The sequence below is a fragment of the Sinocyclocheilus grahami genome, unplaced genomic scaffold, assembly GCF_001515645.1.
Source record: "Sinocyclocheilus grahami isolate Dianchi unplaced genomic scaffold, SAMN03320097.WGS_v1.1 scaffold770.1, whole genome shotgun sequence".
NCBI lineage: Eukaryota > Metazoa > Chordata > Actinopteri > Cypriniformes > Cyprinidae > Sinocyclocheilus > Sinocyclocheilus grahami.
The window spans coordinates 459,230-485,296 of NW_015505949.1; the positions used below are offsets into that span (position 1 = coordinate 459,230).

Consider the following 26,067-nt stretch of genomic DNA (forward strand, 5'->3'; position numbering starts at 1 on the left):
GGTGGGTCCTTTGAGATGTACGCAGCTGCTTGTGGGACGTCCAAAATAATAGCCAATCTACACGGCGGAGTGGCTCTAAATGAAGACTTGTGGATATCCGGCCGGAGGTGGAGGTAATCTAGCAAATGGAATGGAAAATCAGATTCACAATCACAAGAGACTCATCTTTCCCGTGGCTTCTGGCTTGAGCGAGCGGAGGAAGTGTCATCTCGCCACCACTGGAGCCCATAAATTGGACGCTTACAAAAACATGTCGGTCAGGCCAGGGATTGATCTTGATGGGGTGGGCGTGCAAGCAGGGAAAATGAAGAGTTGATCCCCTGCGAGGTGGCAATAATGAAGACAAATAATGCTTGGTTAGGGGCCGCCGGAGGAGTTAAATCGCTCCTTGGAGAGCATCTGAGCTTGAGCTTTTTCTATCATCTGTGTAATCAAGCACTAGTGATTAAATCACTTTCACAGGGACTCCTCGAGATGTCTGCTGTTCATGTGTGGGCGGCCACACGTTTGTCCGTGAGTGTTTGATCTGCTGCAAAGTATGGATGAGTTTATTTCAAAGTCGCAGTGGCAAGATCTGCTTGAAGTTTATTCCAGATCTGGCATTGTCTATATTTAAACCCCTCACTTTCCCTTCTTGCTTTCCGTCTGTGTGCAACAAGCAATTACACACGTTTAAAGAGGCATTGACAAACTTGTTGCGTGTCTAGTGTGCTTTATTCTACTAAAGCACTGAAACCAATTGACATTCCCATGGGGTTGACAGAGAGAGCACTTCCTGTGCATGACAATAACTTTTATAGCTCACGGTGTGTTTGCTTCAGTTCTGTGCTCCAGAACAACTCAAAAAAGTGCAAACATTACATATAGTCCATTCACTTTATAAATTTAAAACCTAAAACATACAGTACATGACAAAAATGGATAAACATTTTTTTTTTTTAAACAGATGTAGTTGGTGATGGGCCCTTCAACATGGTCCAATGAATTTAATATCAAAAGCCTATAGTAAAAAACTGTTTGAGGTAACATACTGCCTCATGTTCACGGCCAAGAGCCGTGGGAACGGAGCGAGGCCGGTGGAGTAAATGCTAATGCGTGACACCAGCGCCACTCACCGGTCTCGAGTCCCACAGAGGAGCTCCGGAAGGATAAAAGGAGGAGTGACGACATAGGACCAGGCCTGGACTTTATTTTGTGTTTTGGTTCTGTTTGTATATATTGAATATATAACACTGTTCTAGTGGTTTTTGGATATTTTAATAAAACAATCTTACATATTGTGCCTTTAAGTCATAATTAACAAATCAAAATTATGCAATAAAAAGGCATACGTATGAGATAAAGAGTTGAAATTATGAGATAAACTGGCCATGTGTCCAGGGTTTTTTCCCCGCCAGTGGCCTGAGACTGGGATAGGCTCCAACAACCCTAGACAGGACAAGTGGTTTGGAGAATGGATGGATGGAATTATGAGATAAAACATTGAAATTATAAGAAAAAAGTCAAAAAGATTTTAAAAAAATATATTTTTTAACTTAGTCATAATTATGATTTACCAAAGTCATAATTGTGACAAAATGGTTTGAGATAAAAAGTCATAATTACAACAAATCATAATTATGATATAATAATTATGTATTACCAAAACAATTGTGACAAAAAGTAGAAATTTTATGACTCATAATTGGTTTAATTTCATTCATCAATTTTTTTTTTTTTTTTTTTTTTTTTTAATTAATAAATGTTTAATTAATGCAATAATTGATGTAATTTATGTAATAATTATGATTTACCAAAGCATTGTTATTGTGTTTTTTTTTTATGTGGAATTGTTGCATTATTCCAAATAAATAGATTATGATCCACAAATAAATGTAAGATTAACAAAAATTAAACATATTGACAAATAAATAGAATGAGATCCACAAATAAATCTTAGAGTTTCACAAACATGAATTAAATTCACAAATAAATAAAATGAGATTTGCAAATAAAAAACATTCACAAATATCGTTTTATGTCACAAACACAACTTTGCCTGGCATTCATTTGTATTTATTCCTGTGCATTTGTAGATTACTGTATGCATTTGCAGATCGCTCCCCATATATTAGTTAATGGCTTTCTGTGCCACCCACCGTCTACTCAAGCCAATCAGACAACAGCCAAATTTCGCTGACCTATCGTAGCAAGGTATCGTAGGACAATTGATTCACACATTAGCTTTGATGTGTCCAGTTGAAGTTACAGCTATTGCAGCGCAGCACAACAACAAGCAGAGTAGACATGACACAATGGCTTATTCGGCCTTTTAATGCACAATCGCGGTGACAAATATAGGGCATAATAACACATATAATATCAGTGGGCACTGTGCATTTACTTTGGATATAGTTAAGTAACTTTTACCATCAAAACTAGTAAGTCTGATTAATATGAAATATTGCTTGCGTGATCAAGTGTTTTAACCAATAAATATCTCGTCTTACATTTATATGCATTTATTTTCAACACACCTGCACCACATTTAAAAAATTTCCTCCCCAAACAATGGCAATAACTTTGTAATATTTTTAATTAATGTTTGAAGATATTATTTAGAATGCTTTATACATCGTTAGATCCCCATAGCCGCTCATATACATCAGTTAAACGGCTTGACTGAAAAACCTATTACACAAACTCGCATGTTTCGAAACAACTCGAATCCACTTATTTATTAGTCAGTTACTTATTGAAGCTTTTCTTTCCATCTTGAATATCATGACGCTTCCATAACACCTTTGTATCCAGCATTTAAAGCACTGTTTCTCTGGCATTTTCAGATTCATGTAAAATATAATACTGTGGCTTGGCTTGATACAAAGTCTAATGGTCTAACAAAATCCAATTTTAAACATCATTTAATATACCAATTTGTATGGCCTTTATATTTCCTATTTGAGCCAATGCAGATGAATGAAGTTATTTCAGGATGAGACCACCCTGAGACGTGCTACGATTGGTCAGCGAAGTGTGGCTGTTGTCTGATTGGCTTGAGCAGACGGTGGGTGGCCTCAACGCATTTGTGTATTGTCAGTGTCTTGACACCAGAAATGTTTCAAAATCCAGAAATGCTCGCAGAGATCCATGCACAGAAAGCAATTCACAAATGCAAAGGACACAATCCACAAATGAATGCCAGGCAAAGTTGTGTTCGTGACATATAAAGATATTTGTGAATATGTTTTTTATTTGCAAATCTCATTTTATTTATCTGTGAATTTAATTAATGTTTGTGAAACTCTAACATTTATTTGTGGCTCTCATTCTATTCACTTGTCAGTGTTTGTTTTTTGTTCATCTCTTTACATTTATTTGTGGATGATAATCTATTTATTTGGAATGATGCAACAATTCTATCTCCATAGGAAATGGACCTTCATTCAAAAGTTTTTATTATTAAGTTATTTAAAGACTCTAAGACTTCATTGAACGAGTGCCAAATAGACGGAGAGCAATAGAATAAGAGCGCAATAATTGTCATATGTAGAATTTTTAAACTACAAGTGTATTTTATGATGTAATGTTAGTACGTAATGTGAATTTAGCCCCTTTTTGCACATAATAGATATTATAGCCTACTTTCACTATATTTGTTTTCATTGCCTTTAATATAAACATTGTTTCATTGGACAACATTGGGCAGGCTGTATAAATAAATAATTATCCAAATATAAATTGTATAATATATATATATACACAGTGGGGAAAAAAGTATTTAGTCAGCCACCAATTGTGCAAGTTCTCCCACTTAAAAAGATGAGAGAGGCCTGTAATTTTCATCATAGGTATACCTCAACTATGAGAGACAAAATGAGAAAAAAAAAATCCAGAAAATCACATTGTAGGATTTTTAAAGAATTTATTTGCAAATTATGGTGGAAAATAAGTATTTGGTCAATAACAAAATTTCATCTCAATACTTTGTTATATACCCTTTGGTGGCAATGACAGAGGTCAAACGTTTGCTGTAAGTCTTCACAAGGTTTTCACACACAGTTGCTAAGATATGATTTTTTTGGCCACATCGCCCAGCCCTTCTCTAAGGGCAGAAATAATGTGCTTCAGCTTCTTCACACTATATGCATTAAACACCATGGATATTTTAGAGTTGATGTACTTTTGCTTTCCACAATGCGCCATAAGCCCAGTGCATGAGACCTCTCATGGCACTCTGGGTAATTATTTACTTGAAAAGGTACAGGTAGTGTATTTCCTTTCTCAGTTGCAGCTCATTGGAAAATGGCCTTGTCATCAGTAGTCCCATCATCCTCTCCCGCTCTCTCCATCCACAGGTCACAGAGTTGCTTAAGGCTATTCTCCCTTTTCACTTTTAGTGCTAAAGTGGCCTGACACCCCTTTCACACCAAGGTGATAAAATGTTAACATACTGTTGAAGCTGATTGCTGTCAAACCAATGTGCCCGTTTGTCAATCTAAATTACGCCTCCTGTTTGGTCTATGGCACCATTTTACCTCTCAGGGGAAATAAATTCCCATTTTTTTGTGAAATGGTGCATTTCAGGCACAGTGGAGGACTGGTTCTCAGCTTTGATCAATGAGGAATAGAGGTGGCCGCAGAGATTTCCATTTCAGTTGACGCCCGTGGTGAGTGTCACACAGAGGCTTGTCAGAGTCATACAGGAGACTGGACAGAGGTGATGAACTCTAGCAGATCTTAATAGGTTTCATGCCTGATTTAGACAATGTGTGTTATTTTCACATGCTGACTCATTCAGTGGGAACAGGAACTGCAAACTGAGAGCTTTGACATTTGGATTCATTCAAGACTAAAAGATGTTTTAACTGCCATTCTTTCATCCATCCAATTTCCAAACCACTTGTCCCAGCCAACATGTAAAAATTACTGGTAGAACTGAGTTAAAATAAAATGACATCATACCGGTTAGTGTGTAAATTAAACAATTAAACACTGCACCCCCCGGAGGACATCAAAATGAAGGGTTGAGGGAGTCTTAAGAAATACCTACACTTAAGCAGCCTAATTTTTACAAACTGCATATGAAACGTTTCTGTAGCTCTGTCTGAATGACATTTGTAATATCATTTCCAAAAATGGAAACCACCCATAAATTGTGTCATGCTGTTGACATTGCCTGAGGTTCAATTCATAAATGCATAAAAAAAACTTGTTTTGCCATCTAAATGAAATTGTATTCCATGAATACATTTGCAATACAGTTGGGATAATTTGTTGTTGAATTGAGTTTATTCAAATTAAAATCTGTTAAAAATCCTTTGAGCCCCACCTTAAAGGTTACTGGTCAGTCCTACCTTAGCAACTGTTGCCGTCTGCCATATCTCTACAGTTTCTACTGCATAATTTAGCTATTTATTTAAACAAAAGCAGAATTTTGAATTATTTGCAATGTTACAATTCATTCCAGACCACTTAAGAATAATATCTAATTATTTTTTACCAATTTATTAGCACATTTGACTGAAAATCACATTGTTGACATACATTTCCAGCTAATTTCTATGGGTTGTTCTGCAGTCTGAGTTATATTAGTTAGCAAAAATGACCAAAGTGGATGGAGGTTAGCTAAGAATCAATTACCATTTATGAAAACGGCATTATTTTTCTTGAAATGAATTATGCTGTAAAAATAAAATAACCACAGTTTCTTCACAATCAAACATTAGCATAATTTAGTCAGACAGTTGCAGAGACAAACCTCCACAGACTCAGTGGTGTCCCCAAAATGACCTAAAATAAAAAGGCTAGTGTCTTCCTGAGTCTATTTTCCAAATTTTTCTGCTGTGTGTAACAACGCAAGCCACCATAAAATATTTTTCTGCATAATTTTTTGATTTCCCTCAGCACTGTTTTCCCGTACACTCCAGGTGCTCCTAGCTGCTACTAAATAAAGCTGAAGCAAAGAGTTTCGCAAGACAATGACTATACTTTCTGTGACTCAGCGCACATATTGGCTGAAATTCGCCACAAACCTTTTCTTCGTAGTAAATGTAGATGGACGCCTCCAGACCAAGGTACTTCACCAGGCTGGAGATCACGGCATCTCTTCTCTCCTCCATCTTTCAAAATTGTAGACAGCAAAAATGCTTTATGCTTTTTATATTTATATAATTTAATATAGTTAATTTAATCCATATCACACAAAGTGTACCGTTTTTCTGCAGATATCAGCATGAACATATTTAATAATCATTTTCAAACAAGTTCAGTAAAGCAATAAGTGACTTACATTTTAGAAATAATATTGCTTGTTTTTGCTCAATTTTGCTAACGAAAATAGTTCCAAACAAAGATCACACAGCACTGTTTTGCATCTCTGAGTAATGGTGTTTACTTATTGAATTAATCAGCTTTTTGAACGAATCGGTTGAATAAATGATTCAGTGATTCACTTATTAACACAGTCAAATACTTTGTTTCTGAATGACTCAGTCATTTGAATAAATCGGTTGAATCTCAATGACTCACTCATTAACAGTCACTTGCGGTTTTAATTTCACATTTCGACTATTTTGTTCATGTTTTAAATTATTTAAAATATCAGTATTCAACGTTTTATGTTAAAAACAAAACATTAGGCCTATTTATGCATCTGTAACTGCAGTTTAAATGCATCCATATCCCCTCTGAGATACATAAACTGTGTAAATACATCTAAATGCTATTTCAGATGCAGATTCCAGAAATGTTTTCTTATGTAGGAATAAAAGACACTAAGTGCCGGGTGAAGTGCTTCTTATTCTTACCCAAAAATACAAAATGGAAGAAAGAGTTAAAACTGAACACAATCTTGCTACTCAAGTAGTGTATGAACATTTTTTATATATATTGATTTGCTTCTTTTCCATTTTGCATTTACTTGTACTTTTACTTTCAATACTTAAGTACGTTTAAGATTTAAAAAATACTTTTCATACTTAAGTAAAATAAATATCACATACTTTAAGACTTTTACTCAAGTAATATTCTAAACGGTGACTTCAACTTCTGCCAAAGTCATTTTCTGGTAAGATATCTGTACTTTTACTTGAGTATGGCTTTCAGGTACTTTATACACCACTGGCCACCACCCAACATAAACAATCAATAATATAGCGTCAAAACTGTTCCATGTATTATGTATTTCAGCACAATTAACTGTATGTTATTTATTTAATGAAGTATGAGTGACCCCTGATGGTCTTATATTGCATCATTCACCTTTAATTGTCAATTGTGACGCTTGCAAACTCACACTGTGCCGCGGATTGGTCTGTTTTAAACTAAAAGATGGAAGACTGAACAGTTCCTCTTCTCTGTTTTTATTTGAACTCCATAAGATGAGGCATGTCACCTCGGAACATTTCCTTGCCATTTACTGTAGCTGACACAAACTATTGTTCAGCAGAGGACAGCATTTAACGAACAAACTTCAAAAAAGTAACATCAATCTATACATTTTTGGTTTTAATATTTTTATTGTGTGGTAACTTTTATAAAAGCAATAAGGTACTCGTGGCGTGCTGTGTTGTGTTGTGAATAAGTCACGGCTGAAGGGTGTTTTTAAGCACGACGCGAAGCGGGCCTCTTGTACCGTATTGCTTACATATAAAGATGTACTTATGTCTTAATTAAAAGGGTAAAAAAATAAGTACATTCATAAATTTAGAAATACATATTTAAACTATAATACATGTTCAATTAATTGCAAATAATTAATTGCAAATAACTTCTCCAAAAACATTACTTATACTCTTCTAAAGTATATAATCTACTTAAGTATTCCTTTTCAACTTATGCTAAACTTTCACAAGGGCGAGATCCGGGCTGGGTCTGGTTCTCCAACCTCCATCGATTGGAATAACTCAATTTCCTTTTTGGTCTCTGTTCTCCATGAGTTATGGGTAGAAAGGGGCCGGGCTGCGCACCCTTGCCGTTACTATGCCAGCGAGTGACAGATGTTAAGGGAACGTATAAAACCCTGCATCTGCATGTTGCGCACACTTCTACTTGAACCGAGTGTCCCAGGCCATAATTCAGCCTACAGTTATTGCTTCGAACCAGGTATGGGGCTGGGCGGCAGAGGAACCATCTGCGGGAGGGGTTTATAAAAGTCCTCCATAAGGAGTTGGAGGGCTAGCCACTATCTCTAATGCCTAGCCATAAAACAAACTGCACAAAATTACACTTCATGTCCACACTTCAAACTTTGCCATCTCATTCATGTGAAGGTAATGTCGAGTAACAGCAGAAAGCACACAGCTCGGGTGTATTGCGCTGTCAGTCTGGGCTCTTCACACATCTGTAAGAACCACAGCTTGTCGACAAATGCTTTGTAGTGTACATGACTCTTCGTTTTACGGATATATCTCAATTAATGCAGGTGATAAATGGGTATTTCAACATAAAATACTACCAAATGCAAACTAGTAATGTTGTATTAGCAAATGAGAACCAGACTGGCTTGTCCATCTGATTCAATATGAATGACGCAACCATAAACTCAGTGGTTTAGAAGAACTTCTCTTGTCTATTATGCATGACTGCAGACGGTCAGGGAGTTTTATCATAAGAAGCGAGATGGAAATGTGTTTATCAGACCAGTTCATCTCAAAGAGGGAATTCTGGTCTCATCTGGTTTTCATGGATTTTAGCTTTAGGCTAGCTTTTTTCTGCATGCAAGATGTGTGGCCATCTTTGTTTGATTGAGCGACGGAGTGACAGATAAATCAATAGTCTGCCACATTATCAGTCAGGAAAAGTCTCTTTGAAGACTCAGAGCTGGAAATATTTGTTTTCCCAAGATAACACTTGCCGTACCAAAGACATTTGGCTAATCCCTAGTCTGATATAGCTTGTTTACAGACAATTTGGTTGCTGGAAGACTAGCTTAGACTACCATGCAAGTATTATTTATAGTTACAGATTTAATATTTTGAATTAGCTTTTGTATTTTCAGTTTTCATTTAGTTACATTTCTTTTAAGTTTTAGTAATTTTGTTACATGCTTTTGTCATTTTCATTAGTTTTTGTTTAAATATTTATATATAGTGAAAATAGCTTTATTTTAATTTCAGTTGTAGTAATTTTTGTTAGGGGTGTGCATGGATAGTAAAATATTCAAATATTCGATCTGCAGTAATTATTCGAATAATAAAAACACTATTTGAATTTCACTAAAATGTTGCTTTGCTGGCCATAAATGTAGTGAATCCCTGATAACTCCTGAGCATGCAAACTAAAACTCACAGTTAAAACTAAATGCACTGGGTGGCACTGTGGAACATGTAAACAAATTGACTGTATTTGATGACAGAATGGCATTGTCTGCCTCTAGGTACAGCAAAGTTTGGAATTACTTTCCCTCGTGGGCAGCGCGTCGACATGTAGCACCATTGTGCTTCGGACGTCCCGTGTTCGAGTCCTAGCCCGCGGACCTTTCCCGATCCCATCCCTCCTCTCTCTCCCACTTCGCTTCCTGTCTCACTACTATCCTATCCATAAAAAAAGGCAAAAACGCCAAAAATAAAACTTTAATTACTTTGATCAGCATGTCTTGTGCAATCTTTGTCAAGTGAAACCAAGTTATCTCCATAAGAATCATATGAAATCCAAACAACGAAATATCCAAATATTCATTTTTTATTAGCTCAAACAATGTAATATATTTGGAAAAATGCCATCCCTAATTTTAGTATTTCAACTTAAAACTTATGCAAGCCAACATTTCAATATTTTATTTAAATTGAAATCTGTGGTCTAATATTTATATTTTATTTAAGCTTTATTTAATCTACCGAAAGTATTTTTTAATATAGTTTTTTTTTCAAATATGATACAGAGCAAACATATATACATAACATTACAATTAGCTAATAATTATCGAAAGTATTTTTTAATAGCTAACAGTAACAGTTTTGTTTGGTAGCATGGTTAGCAGTTAGTCCCTAGATGCTGTAATTGGGGTCAAAAAACTTTCAAATGTACAGTAGTTGTGCAGTCTGACAAGAAAATGGTAATATTACATAATTTTTTTGCTAATAATTTTATTAAATGCCTAACCTCTCATTTATTATAATACGTGTTTTTGAAAGCTCTTAAAAGCGTGAAATTAACTTTGAAATGGGAATGCTAACAGTTGTCTCCACATGTTATAGACCACCTCAAGTTAGGCTAGATGAAGAAAACCAGCACATGATATTCCAAAATACAACAAGGTTGTGAGCAGCTCTGCTGGTCTTTTCAGCAGGTTATTGTGCATGACTGTTATAGGGCTGAGCGATATGGCCCAAAACAATGATCATGATAACATTTTTCATGTCAGTTGATATCAATAATTCTCACGATAAATTTCAAATCTTTATCTTTCAAGTTAAAAGGCTGATTTTTGCTCCTTTCCTTAACAAAATAAGTATTTTAATAGTAATAGTAATAGTAATAGTATCTTAATAATATCTTAATAGTAATAATTTCTTAGTTTCTTTGATGATGCACATCTTCGGCACAGTTTGCGGTGCAGGCTGCAATATTAATAAGATTACATATTTTTGTCTCTTAGAAGTTCACATTTCACAGTAGCTTGTGTTGACAGATGCAGATGTAAATGTATGTTCATTATAAAAAAACTGTAACAACTATTTGATTATTCGGACTGTTTAAGTTTTATTAAAAGTAATCATTGTTCTTTCATAGTAGCATATACATTTTAGATCATGATAACCAGTTAAAACCACACATATAAAACATCTCAGTGCCATGGTAAAAATATAACTATATGGTTTCTAGGCATTTCTATGAAAACAGTACTCTACATACATTTTATTATAAATGCACTATCTTGTTATCTTTTTATCTAGGAAAATTATATCACAATAATTATCGTTATCATTTTATCGCCCAGCCCTTGACTGTTATGCTTTTCAAAGGCAGTTTTTGAGCAACTAGATGTCAATATATATATCTATTTTCACCCCTTGACTCATTGTCTCAGTATTCCCTGAAAGTGTGAAAATGAGAATAGACCTGACATTTATTATTATTATTAAACTTCCTTCTCTGTATCTCTCACTCCCTCTTTCCATTTCTCACTCCAGTACAGCTTGCTATGTTATAGAAATACATCACTTTCTTTCCCAAACTCATTCTGTGTATCTGTCTCTCACCTTTCTGTCGCACCAGTCATGGGCCTGTACTCCAGTGATGAACACTAGCGTAGGACTGCTTCTGGGCTGGTGGCGTCAAATGTGACGCTTAAAGGACAGTCCTCAGAAGGACGTGCCATGATTTCCCCCGAGAAACCTCTTTCCTTCCTAAATGCCTGTGAAGTCAGATAAAAAAAACTGAGAATAAACAGCCTTAAAAATTAAAAAGCTTTCTTTCTTTATTAAAAGAGACCAGCGCAATGAAAACGGACATTATCTGCATTAATGTCAATCATATTTGCATAAATGTGAACATTAAATTGTAGATATATGAGCAGTTATATACAATATCTGCATAGTTATTATCAATCAAACGTCATGCCCTTTCAAACCAAGGGGCAACGTGACTCCACAGATAGTGATTTATGTCAAACATACAGGTTTGGAATGATATGAGGGTTAAATAAATGATGACAGAATATTCATCTTTAAGTAAAACTGTTCTATAAGACTAAAATATCTAACACTCTTTACGCATATTAAGAACTAATTTGTTGTTAAAAAGCGTTTTGTTTTTCCCGAAAAAATAAGTACATGCTGTTTGTAAGTGATGTATTAGAAAGTTCAAAATTCATAAATGTGTTATACATAATTAATGAATATATGCAATAATAATAATAAAAGATAATAATGAAAGATTAAAACACATTTTTAAGCACTCAGGCAGGGATTCATGGACTAACAATTAAGTACAAATGCGATGCACAGAAAAGGTTCTGACGCAAAACATTTACAATAGGGCTGATCGATTATTTGTTACACTGAAATAAAACTTACTGTATAGAGTCATTTGGTTATTAAATTTATTTGACATTTGACATTAATGCAATCTAAGTTTCAGAGGCAACGCTGGGAGTGATTTTTGTGTCTGTTTTAGTTGGTCCTAATCAAAATGTAGAAAATAAATAGTGTGAACTTATCATTACTTTTAACATTTTATGCACAAGTAGTGAGTGAATGAAACCCATTATCTTATTTAATATGCAAAATACAGTATATTCAAAAACATCTTTCACATTTGACAGACAAATCTTATCCTCTGCTTAAGGTGGCATCTCCAGTCACTGCAGAGCCAAGATATTAACTTAAAGTGAGGGCTTATAAGGAATATGCTAGACTGAGCACTAGGAGGCAGCTCTCCATGCCTCTGCACATTTTAACTTCATTATAGAGTTTAATGCAATTGAGCTGTAGGGGAAGTGACTGCACTGTGCTGGGAAAGCCGGCTGTGGGTAAATGGATGGGTTATGCGTGTTACTCACAGTGGGGTAAGTGACGATAAACTGTGGCCGATGGGCAGGCACTGGGTGAGGCACTGGCGCTCAGCTGGCAGGGCAGGGCAGGCTCGTAACGGATCTGGGCTGAAAGGGAGGGCATAGTCAGAGTGCCACTGAATTAAATAAGAGCCATTTAGCGCTAGGAAAGAACAGTGGAATGATACTGACATTAAATGGGAAAGATTACAATTGCTAGAACCCATTTCTCTAAACTTAGGTCACTTTTTCAAAACTAATTTGGCGTAGAAACAATTTCACAAATAAATAGCAAGTAACACATTGAGTTAAACATGCAATTTTGAAGTAGAAGGACTGATAGAAAGATAGAAGTACCATATCATACTTCAATGATCTGTGTTTTATTTACAACTTCAAAAACTTTTCAAAGTGCATTTAGCACAACAGTCTATGTGTGCTAAACTGTAGGTCATTTTTCATTGGTTTGGCACAAAATACATGAATTATTTTCTCACTCAGACACAACCACCGCCAAAACTATATGTACTGGCCAATCTGCACGTTTACATACTTTTTCAAAACCTAACATAATACAAAACCGAACAAGACTGCAATTTGCTACATTTTTACAGTAATACCATACTGAAATAAATTCCACTGCTAAAAACTGAAACTCTCAAAATAATTAGTAAAACAACTGTGTAACACCTACACCGATATTAGTCGTTCAATTTCATTCATATCAATACAAAAGGGGACTTGGGAATAATTTTGTACTCTAATGTAAAAATGGACCATGTAATACTGCACTGAATTCTGGCCAGTACAGAGTTATCATAATTGTTATATATATATATAAATATAATTACAAAAGAGAACATTGTATAATGTTATCTGCTATTAGTGTTTTTAAGGCACTGTTTCATGGGCGATAAGGCGTTTGTTTGGTAACAACCTTTGCTAGTACTACGATATAATGACATGATTTGAGACATGTACTAAGAGTTTTGGTACATTGGGTGCATTATTTTTTACAGACTTTTCTTAGAGTGTACATTTTAGTACGGTCTCAGAATCAAGTACATGCATACAATGCCTTAAAATTCTGCTTATATAGGCAGCTCACTAGGTTTAGGAACAGAGTGAATGTCTTGCTGACACTCTTGATCATAGGGGATTATGGGATACTGTTTATACATTGGATTTAGGGGGTGTTATTAAGTAGAGGACAGGACTGAATAGAAATGCATGTTTTAAAGAGAAATGGAAAACAGCAAATTGATTCAAAGACATGAAAGGGAAAAATAGTGAGCAGAGGAACACAGACAGGAATAATATGGTATAGAATTTTGGTAACAACCTTTGCTAGTACTACGATATAATGACATGATTTGAGACATGTACTAAGAGTTTTGGTACATTGGGTGCATTATTTTTTACAGACTTTTCTTAGAGTGTACATTTTAGTACGGTCTCAGAATCAAGTACATGCATACAATGCCTTAAAATTCTGCTTATATAGGCAGCTCACTAGGTTTAGGAACAGAGTGAATGTCTTGCTGACACTCTTGATCATAGGGGATTATGGGATACTGTTTATACATTGGATTTAGGGGGTGTTATTAAGTAGAGGACAGGACTGAATAGAAATGCATGTTTTAAAGAGAAATGGAAAACAGCAAATTCAAAGTCATGAAAGGGAAAAATAGTGAGCAGAGGAACACAGACAGGAATAATATGGTATAGAATAACTCATAGGTCTCAGATCATCCTTTGGTATTGATTCAGGTGGCTATACCTTCTAATCAAGCAGCACTTTGGCAAATTGGATGTATACCCCAATGACTAGCTCTCCATGAAATTGCCAATCTATTAAAGAATCCCTGCGATTTAACGCTACTACTTTGTTTTCCTAAAAGCCGTAATTAAGGCTTAGCCCATTTTGTGAGTGTAAATGTGGGGTATCCAATAACTTTATGTGCAGCCCTCAGTGCCATTCTCTACGCCTGAGAAACACAAACAGTGACAAAGGGGACACTGACCTCATTTTTGACGAGACCGCCATCTGGCGACAAGCCAACATGTTAGTTAGCCTTTTGAACAAACAAATTGTTGTTTGCTGCCCAGTCGATCACTTGAAACGAAAATGCTAAAGCATAATAGTAGAAACCTCATGAAAAAAAAATATTGTTATGGAAATAATATACTTTATAAGAACATACTTAAGTGCGAACTGAATTTAATGTTTTTGGGAATGTAGTTGTATATAATTTATAAAGCAAAATGAAAATGTATTATACTTTAAATTTAAATTAAAAGCAATTCGTTCTTAAAAAGTTATTTTTTTCCCACTTAAGTAGGGCTTATGTATATCTTTATACCTGTATGTAATTTTATAATTACTTCAATTGTCTTAAAAATTTGTTGGTCACATATTTAAAAAGATATATTACATATTTAATTATATAATTACACATTTGTAATTAGGGTTGACATTTGATACATTTAAAACAATATATTAACTTTAAATGTAATATTGAATGACACACTACAGTTGAAATTCTAATAGCACTTAGCATGTGTTTTTGTACATTAGTAAACACATCAAAATAACTGGACTTTGCATGACAAAGAATTAAGTGTACTTAAGTGGGTTAAGAAATGCTTTATTCAACAATTTCTTCTCTTCCGTGCCAGTCTTCGACACACATTCACAAAACTACCATGACTATCCCTTTAAGATTTAAAGTACACTACGAGTGAACATTCAATACAAGCACACTTCTTTTTCACAAGGGAAAAAATATCTGAAATAATAAAAATATATATATTTTTACCTTTTTAATCAAGCAGCACAATATGAAAGTCTTTCCGTGGAAATAATAATGGTAACACATTACAATAAGGTTCCATTAGTTAATGTTAGTTAATGTATAAACTAACATGAACAAACAGTGAACAATACATTTATTACAGTATGTATTAATCTTTGTTAATGTTAGTTAATGAAAATGCAGTCATTCATTGTTAGTTTGTTAATTCATAGTGCATTAACCAATGTTAAAAGCACAACTTTTGATTTTAATAATTTAACATTAAGTGAGATTAATAAATGCTGTAGAAGGATTGTTCATTCTTAGTTCATGTTAACTAAAGTAGTTAACTAATAATCCTCATTGTAAAGTTTTACCATAATAATAATAATAATAATAATAATTTTCCCCAAAGAGAAACTGATTTGACTATGTATAAACACTGCTCTGAGCAACTGGTCACTTAAAAAAAAAAAAAAAAAAATCTTTCAAACCCAATTAAGGTTTTGAAGAACTTAAATACCCAAAATTTCTAAGAAAAACATTAAGTGAGATTAATAAATGCTGTAGAAGGATTGTTCATTCTTAGTTCATGTTAACTAAAGTAGTTAACTAATAATCCTCATTGTAAAGTTTTACCATAATAATAATAATAATAATAATAATTTTCCCCAAAGAGAAACTGATTTGACTATGTATAAACACTGCTCTGAGAAAGGGGTCATTAAAAAAAAAAAAAAAAAATCTTTCAAAGCCAATTAAGGTCTTGAAGTACTTCAATACCCACAATTTCTAAGCAAAATCCACCAATCAGAGAACTTGAGTGTGTGAACATGCATAAACAACAGGCTGATAAAACAAAACATGAAACATGAGTTTTTTGTTGTTGTTTTTTTCCTGTTTTGATGCCAAAATGTAAATGGACATAGGACTAGTTCATTCCCTCAAGACGTTATGTACACAGTTATACACTTCCCTATTTTCCAGTTTTCAAATACTTTTTAGCTTTGAGTCAAATGTTGTAATGCTGTGATTCATTTGGGAACTGGCTAGTAAGTTTCATAGCTTAAAACTGTTCATTGAAGAATTGTTTTTAAAAAGTGAGTGGGAAAGTCCCTAGAACAGCCTGATATGAATGTGATTATCTAAAAAGCCGGATATGCAAAACAATTACAAAATACCAGGGTTATTATAACAAAAGGGACATAAAAGTGCACTCGGATACTGTTGGGAAGGAAATTATCTCTAAGTCCATCTGTAAAAATATTTATCAAATCACCCATCATCTCATTCAAGTGGATCTGGCACTACGCAGGAAAGCATTTTAATTGGAGCTAATGTTAATAAACGTCTCTATCCAGACAATGAAAACTCAAACAGGACAAGCAATGCAGAGAAGCGCTACGTGTGTAATTTTGTTAAGCGACGGCAATCAGAAAAATATATTTTGATTACATTATGTTTCACGAACGTTGCTAATTGAACAGGAGGCTCTGATTAGCACATTTCCATTGGGTTAACTCTCTCTCAAAGCACTTTCCAACATGTTAATGAATAAAACAAACCGCACAACACACTGCATCGTTTCTTAAAGGGGTCATATGTGTTGCTAAAAAGAACATTATTTTGTGTATTTGGTGTACTGAAATGTGTTTATGCGGTTTAAGGTTAAAAAAACACATTATTTTCCACATACTGTACATTATTGTTCCCTTTCATGGGAACTTCGAACTGCGTCCTCTAGGGGTCGCTATGGGGAACGCCTCGTCGTGACCCGTGTCTGAAGCATACATTGAAAAAACACCAACTCGTTGGCCGGCGACAGCCATGACGTCACTACCGGTGCGACTCCAGTATAAATCGGCGCCGGGAGCTACACATCATTCTCTTCTTCGTCTTCATTGACTGTTCTGTTTGAAGCGTGCATTTTCAAGGAAAAAGTAAGAGCTATCTATTTATTATGGCGAGCACTAGTAGAGCATTTAGAAGGTGTGTGCATCCGTGTCAGCGCTAGTTGACACCAGATGACACACACACACAACAATGCAAATAAACAACACTACACACAAGCTATGTGGCTGCAGTTCATGCTTTGGTGAATTCCCTGGTTATTTTACAGCCCGTATTTTAGTTCCTCTTACACTTCTATCAGTCTGTCCCTCTCTTTTGTGCCCACAGGTATTATTTTTTTTGTATTTGTGTTGTCTCTATTCCCCCCTCACTCACTGTCATCTCTGTCACCTCTGTTACTCAGGTAGCCTTGAGTGGTGGAACAGACATTTCTAGCAATACATATACATTTTACATACTTTTTTATATAAAATGTTTACATAATTTCAAAAATATTTTATAACTGTGTAGATATAAAAACACAGCCCAAAAATACTGATGACTCCTTCTCATCACTGTACAGAATTCTGTCTAATCAAATGCGTCCTAAAAATGACAATGTTCCTCCCACAATACTAATTACTTCACACAACAATATTTACGTCACGTGTATGTTCCTGTTTGTCCTTATTTGGTTTGGTTCCTGTTCTCATTGTTAGTAGTCACCTGTTCCTTGTTATTAGTTATCTTCCTCACCTGTCTACCCCTCGTTATCTGCCCTATTTGAGTTCTAGCCCGTTCTGTTCTCCCTTGTCTGGAATTGTTGATGCCAATCCTCTACGTGTGTTTTTTCTGTTTCCCTGGCTGTTAATACATATTGTATGTTTGAATTGGACTCTGTGTCTCCTCGTTCCGTGCTCCTCACAGTACCAAACAGTGACAATTTAGGCCTAAATTTAAGATTTATTTATTTGAATTGTATATTAAATTTCAATCCAAGTTATAGTTTTAGCAAACAAATCAATAAATGCATGCTTAATGTGATGCATATTTGTCACCCATACATAAATTAAACGGGTATGATTTTTGTAATAGTACTAATAAACGGAATAATAGGCATAATGTTTTAAATACACAATAAACAGGTTTATGTAATTTTTCATTATGTTTGGATCTTTTTGAATATGTTTGCACTAACTGAATACAGCTTGTTCTACAGCTATCCATATTTTAACCATGTTCGTTCTTTTTAACTGAATAAATGTAATTGTATTCACAATTAATAAATGCATTTATTTCAATTGCTTATAAACGGCACATGTGTAGTTAAGAAATTAGAATAATTGCATTTTGAAAATATGATTGCTTAAATAAAATTAAATAGATGCAAATAGTTAAACTATGGCATGATTTGATTAAGTGCAGAAAGCAATGTTTAAGTTTATTAGTTTAAGTTTATAAATGTATGGACATTTTTATATGCAATACAAATACAGTTTTTGAATCCTTTTGTTTTATTGTTTCAATGTGTCCTGTCCATTGCTGTCCATTGTCCATTACAAACTTCTGAATAAACAGTCTGAATAAAGAAACTGCACCTATCAATAAATGTCAAATCATTTTTAAACGTTGATATTTCCACATGAACTGCCTTTTCCCCTAAAAGATTGTTATTAGGTGTTAAAGTACTGTTAAAATTCTCTTTTTTTGTCGAAAATGTCATAAAATGCCATTTTCAGCTGAAAATTCAGTGGCCAAAATCTGCAGCATCTATTGTTCCCGTTCACACACCCACCCTGCCTTCATTCATCTGTAAATGGCAAAGTGACACTAACAATTTGCAAATTAAAGGTTTGGGCGTAAAGCTTGTGCTTTTGAACGCATTCCCAAAGTGCTGGGAATTGGAATCATCCCGGCACTCTTAAACCCAAAAATCTGCTTAAACTTCGTTGTAAACACCTTTAAAAATAGGTCACGGCAGTCAGACGAATGCTAATGCTTCCCTGCTTTCTTAAGCGAAACTCTGAGTGAACTGTCTGTGAGGTTTTCTTGCCACCGCCGTAGCCCGCTCTCAATGGAGATGCTCTTTCATCAAAGTGGAGTCAATGAGAGGCCGGGCCGGAGACCGTTTTCTCTGCCAGTCAGCTCAAATTGCATGCAGCTGCAGTGCCAGCTTAGTCAGGTAGATCGTTTTGGAGGAAGACTTGGGAGTTAAATATAGCAACTAACCAGCTGCACCCGGTTATGCTTCAACATGCCACAAACCCACCAAAGGAATGCATCCAAACTCGGTTGAGCATCCGAACGCCAAACAAAATCCCAAGACAAAAAGCACATACATCCCACAACCTGACTAATCGCAGGCATATTGTAGGCTTGGTGCAGCAAAGCATGAATACTTCATGGGTTTATTCAGCTACACACGCACCCACGCACAACAGTTTCAGCAAACACACACACACGTCCGTTTCTCATGGTTGCCCACGCACACCCACACTTCATATTCTGCCCTCTCCCCAACTGACAGAGAAATCCAGGATTGCTGTGTAAGGTTTTAACACACGTATTTAAAGCGATCGCTAGAAGACGTCCATCCCGCTGACTTTCTTCATGACAGGCATTCCCTGTGACTTCTGAAGGAAACAAATATCTAAAAATGATGACTGTAAATCAAGGGAAGAGTAATTCACAATGAGTCCTTTTAGAGAAATGGTTCACACCAAACTTAAAGTACCTAAATTATGCCATTTCGAATATTGCCTTTCATGCAGTGTGTAATATAGTTGTATGTGAATGTCAACAAACTGCAAAGTTGAAAGGCCGAAAGTACACGATAAATAAAGTTATTGTCTCCCAAAAGGAAGAATCGACTCTGAACAGCCGAAATGAGTCGTCAGCAATTAAAATCCCACTTCTGTGACGACTACACGTCACTGGGTAACACATTTGCATAATGCCCACCTATGTTCTATGTTGGCCGGCCGCAAACAACTTGACCCTCAAACACTGCTTGTTCGTGTGGTTAACATCATGTCGAGAAGACGCTGTGTCCTATGCTGTGAAAGTAAATTTGTTTTATTTTCACTTCTGAAAGATGAGGCTACAAAGAATCAGTGGATGGCATAATGTTTTTTCCACTTTACCACAGCAGTACAACCCCAATCTTTTGTTGTGTTCCCGTCATTTTATTGACGACTGCCTCTCGAATCTCTAAGAGTTCAACATTGGTTTCACAAAACGCTTGCTCTTTAAAAGTTGGCTCAGTACCCAGTTTATTTGGACCAGCTGACTCCACTGAATCACAACCTGTAAGAATGATAAATAATAGATGTTTATATTGTCTATCGAGTGTTCAAAATATGGAACTATGGCAATGGGGGTATCGTTTTCTACACGCATTGCCAGAGTAGGCTCATGGAAAGGAGGGGTTTAGAGAGACTGAATCTTAGAACAGCTTTGAACTAATCATTTGAGAATCATTGGAAAATGAGATGATATTAAATGCATATTTGGCGAAAACAAAAGCATTTTTTTGACTTTGCATGCATGTAAACCTATTGTAGTAGACTCCCAAAACAATATTAGGAACCTTAAAAATGGCATAATAGTGGCACTTTAATGTTCGGACATTGTTTATTCACCCTCATGTCATTTCAAACCTGTATGCTGTTATTTTTTTATCTGTGAAACTGATCATTAGACTTAAAATCATTGTAAAATCTTAAAATCAATGTTTGAAATGCAATAAAAAAAATTATTTGGTCACAAAACAAAAAATCATTACATATGGTAATGATTCATGGTGACCAGGGGCTCTAAAAGAAAAATTAAATACATAAAAAGTATACTTGAAATATAGAGCACGACCACTATTATGATACTTGTTTAAAGCTTGAATGGCAAAAACGTTTGCGTTCTGTGAATCTTAGAACAGCTTTGAACTAATCATTTGAGAATCATTGGAAAATGAGGTGATATTAAATGCATAACTTGGCGAAAACAAAAGCATTTTTTTGACTTTGCATGCATGTAAACCTATTGTAGTAGACTCCCAAAACAATATTAGGAACCTTAAAAATGGCATAATAGTGGCACTTTAATGTTCGGACATTGTTTATTCACCCTCATGTCATTTCAAACCTGTATGCTGTTATTTTTTTATCTGTGAAACTGATCATTAGACTTAAAATCATTGTAAAATCTTAAAATCAATGTTTGAAATGCAATAAAAAAAAATTATTTGGTCACAAAACAAAAAATCATTACATATGGTAATGATTCATGGTGACCAGGGGCTCTAAAAGAAAAATTAAATACATAAAAAGTATACTTGAAATATAGAGCACGACCACTATTATGATACTTGTTTAAAGCTTGAATGGCAAAAACGTTTGCGTTCTGTGAAAACAAAATAACAACAAATGAGTTACGATAAAGTAACGATTAAAATTTTTAGGTGAACTGTTTCTTTAAAAATGTAATATAATATGAAACTCAATATTGAGAATATACAGTGAGACGCAGCTCTTGTGGGCTGCCATGAACATAAGTCTTCTATTACCTGGCATGCACGATAAAGAGCTATCAAGTCAAGCAGTTCATTAATCATTGAAATGGAGGTGGTGGGGAAGTGACTTCACTCATTATAAAAGATAGATGGATGGGAGGTTAAAACATTGGTCTCCATCAGCCCAGATGACAAGACGACACGCAGCGGGACACGCTAACACTCGAGTGAGTGAGTCAGTTGCCATTACAAAACTTGTAGGTGTTCAGTTCCCTAAGTGGATTAGTTTGTACATCACAGACAGCAGTTAAAAACTGGAATTAAAAACTATATTTAAGACATTTTCTGAAAACAGTACCCAAAGAAATAGTTAACCGAAACCTATAATATATGAATACAATATTATTAGTGATAATAAATATAAAAATGTACAAAATATTACAATAGTAACACTAATGTAAATCAACTATATTTAAGACATTTTCTGAAAACAAGACTTCAATGAATAGTTGACCCAAAACTATAATATCTTCATTTAATATTATTATTCTTAATGAAAATTATTAATACTGACAAAATATTACTACACTTACATTAATTTAAATCAACAATAGTCAAGAAATGTTCTGAAAACAAGCCACAAAGGAATCGTTCACCCAAATCTATAATATATATTAATGTAATATATTATTATTCATAATCATAAATATTCATATTTTATATTTACAAAATATTATAACACTTGCACTAAATCGACTACATTTAAGATATTTTCTGAAAACAAGTTTTCTTGGAACAGTTTGCCCAATAATATTAATTTAATGCTATTATTATTAATAATAAATATTAATATTTACAAAAAATTACAACACTTACACTAATTTAAAGGTGCCATAGAATGGAAAACTGTATTTACCTTGGCATAGTTGAATAATAACAGTTCTGTACATGGAAATGACATACCGTGAGCCTCAAACACCATTGTCTTCTCCTATTTATGTAAATTTCGAGAATGTAAAAGACCACTGAAAAATAGGCAAATCAAAACATAAGACCGACTGTGATGTTACAGTCGGGATCACTAATAGTTACGCCCCCAACATTTGCATATACCCGCCCATGTTCTATGCCAGCCGTCAGCTGAATCATCAGAAGTTCTGCAGTTATTGTGAAGAAACAAGTGAGGATAATAGCGAAAATGGCAGATCATGGAACTACATGTTATGTTCCAGGCTGTGCAGGGGATGTGATGTGCAGGGATGGTGAATCATCAGAAGTTCTGCAGTTATTGTGAAGAAACAAGTGAGGATAATAGCGAAAATGGCAGATCATGGAACTACATGTTATGTTCCAGGCTGTGCAGGGGATGTGATGTGCAGGGATGGGTTGGTGTCTGTATTCAGAAGGGCACAGAAAACAAATAAGGCGCGTTCTAATAAAATAATGCCAGCCACTAAAGGGACATGGTTAGCTGCTTGCTAGTGGTAGCCTGCTACATTATAGTACATACGATTTCACTTACCACATAAACAGAGTAAGGAGAGATGACTGAGGATGATGGCGAATGATTTACAAATCCTGAGCACCACTGACAAGCATCTGATCTTGTAAAATGTGTGGTAAGTACTGCCGCTGTAGTTTACACAGAGCACGTGCGATCGCAAATCCTGAAAGTGAAAGTGAAGTGACATGTGGCCAAGTATGGTGACCCATACTTGGAATTAGTGCTCTGCATTTAACCCATCCAAAGTGCACACACACAGCAGTGAACACACACACACACCGTGAACAGCCATTGTTGTGCTGCGGCACTCGGGTAGCAGTTGGGGGTTCGGTGCCTTGCTCAAGGGCACCTCAGTCGTGGTATTGAAGGTGGGAGAGAGCACTGTACATTCACTCCCCCCACCTACAATCCCTGCCGGTACGAGACTCAAACCCGCAACTTTTGGGTTACGAGTCCGACTCTCTAACCATTAGGCCACGACTTCCCCCGTCAGTGATTGTGCATTCACATATCCCTGCATATTAATAGTGGCTCCCTGATGCCCGCATTTTATATAAAGTATAATTGCCCAACGATATAACTGCGAGAGACAGTATTGAAATATATGTTTTCCCTGTGTTTCCTTCCTGCTGTGTGAGCTACTGAAATGAGCCGCACTGTGAAACAGCCAATCAGAGCAGAGCTCAACATTATTATTCATGACCCTTCCAAATAAGGTAAAAACAGACTAATTTCTCATTTCATTCAAGGGACACATCCTAGGGTTGTAAATGGACATGTAAAACCGTTTCTGGAGATTTTTTGCCCTTACCTAAGCCACATACCTTCTATGTAGATATCAGAGAACAGTTTAAAATATTGTATCAATGCATTCTATGGCACCTTTAAATAAACTATATTTAAGACATTTTCTGAAAACAAGCCTTCTTAGTTCACCCAAAAAATTTAATTTTGTTATCATGATCTCACCCTCATGCAGTTCCCAGTACTTTATTTTATTCATAAAACACAGTCCTTAAGCAGCTTTTCCATTCAATTAAAGTGGATGGTGAATACAATTGTCAAGCTCATAAGTATGAAAGTATGAAAAAAGTACCGTAAAAGTGGTCTATATGAATTGTTCCGCTATATCCCTAGTCTTCTGAAGTTATATAGTAGCGTTGTTTGAGGAATTGACAAACAATGTTATATGTAATATGCATATGCATGTGTGTGTGTGTGTGTGTGTGTGAATGTACGTTTACTCAAAAAGTACAGCTTGTGTAATGCTTCAACTATCCAGTGAAACTATTCAAAGTTTTCAGGTTTTTAACAGGAGGAAATGAGCCAGAGGGTTGACTTCAAGGCACCCTGCCTTCGTTATTTAATTGCTGAATGCATTTTGGACGGCTGTCTAATCTTAACAGTGTCTCCAATTTTTAAGAATTCTCGTCACCTGTTAGCTTGCCATCCGTGGATTCTGATTTAGAGCCAGAAGGACGGAGGCAGTTCAGGCACTCTGCGTAATTCAGAGCTGTCCTTAGATCCGTCACATTAAAAGTGTCCTCGCCAGACTCTGCGCAACAGACTGCACCGCACTATCTGTTAAACAAAATGTGGCAGCCAAACTTGCAGCCAGGATGGCGGTACTCCAGGAGGAAGTGCACTATAGGGGGCACATAATTGACGGCTGTTTTGGGGTCAGTGCAACAGATTGTTTTGTATGAACCATGTGATTCACATAGACTCGTGTGTATGTGCACTAACCTGCCAAGTGAGAAGGACACGCAACAATGACAGCTTTACAAGTGACTGTGGCTGCAGAAGTCATATCTTTTATGTTCTCTGAATTCTGTAAGAGAAAAACATATTAGGATTGATTAAAAACTGAAACCCGATAAAGGCTGGTATTGTGAGGTTGAGGCTAACTGAAATGGTAAGGACACTGACAATGGCCTGCTGTGAAGGAAACCATAGTCAACACAATAAGATAATTGTTACATGAACTTTATTGATCCCTGTGGAGAAATTCATAAACATGGAGAATACAAACCATACACACACACACACAAATCTAGCACTTGGTCAACAGGGAGGCATGTTGGCATTAATATGGCTTCCTGTCATAAAGCTTTCTTAAACAAATTGCACTGCTGACCGGACTAAGATAAAAAATGAATACTGGCTGTTACAGTATGTAGGACTCCCAAAGGTGTCACAGAAAGAAATATGAGTGCTACCTTTAACAGACAATTATTTGTAATGGAGACCAGCTACCAAATGCAAATCTATGGCAAAACGCCTGGGCATTTCATCACAGGGGACATTCATGAACATTATCCTGGGCTAGGGGACAATTATACACGTCTTTACCCTGCTGGGCCCCGTATACATTCAGTATTTAGCCTGGGAACTGAAAAACCAAGAGATCGTTCTTCATAATGCATGCAGCTAACAAAGAGCTTTTAGTAATGGATTTGTTTATATAATGTAAAAATATGCATTAATGTTAAGTAAAGTTATTATAAAGTAATACCTACACTACTATTCAAAAGATTTTGGTCAGTAAGATTTTTTTTTAAGAAATTAATACTTTTATTTAAAGACAAAGTTAAAAAAAGAAACATATTAAAAGACTACGGTATTTACAAAATGCTCACCTTGACTAGACATAGTGCTCACATAACTCCCCTTCTCCATGATCTTCATTGGTTACTTATTGCATCACGTATTAATTTTAAGGTACTCTTGCTAACCTTTAAGGCTTTAAATGTTCTGCCACCTCTATGTCTATCAAACCTACTTCACCCATCAAACAAATGGTTCTTTTGAACTTTCTACTCATCAAAGAATCCTGAAAATTATGTATCATGGTTTCTACAAAAATATTGAGCAGCACAACTGTTTTCAACATTGACAATAATGTTTCTTGAGTAGCAAATCAGCATTTAAAATGATTTCTGAAGGATCATGTGAC

General features: G+C 35.4%; 1 pseudogene; it reads right to left on the bottom strand.

The window, feature by feature from the left end:
- Positions 1-621: 621 nt before the first annotated feature.
- Positions 622-26,067, bottom strand: part of LOC107561388 (amine oxidase [flavin-containing]-like) — a 29,385-nt pseudogene continuing 3,939 nt past the window's right edge.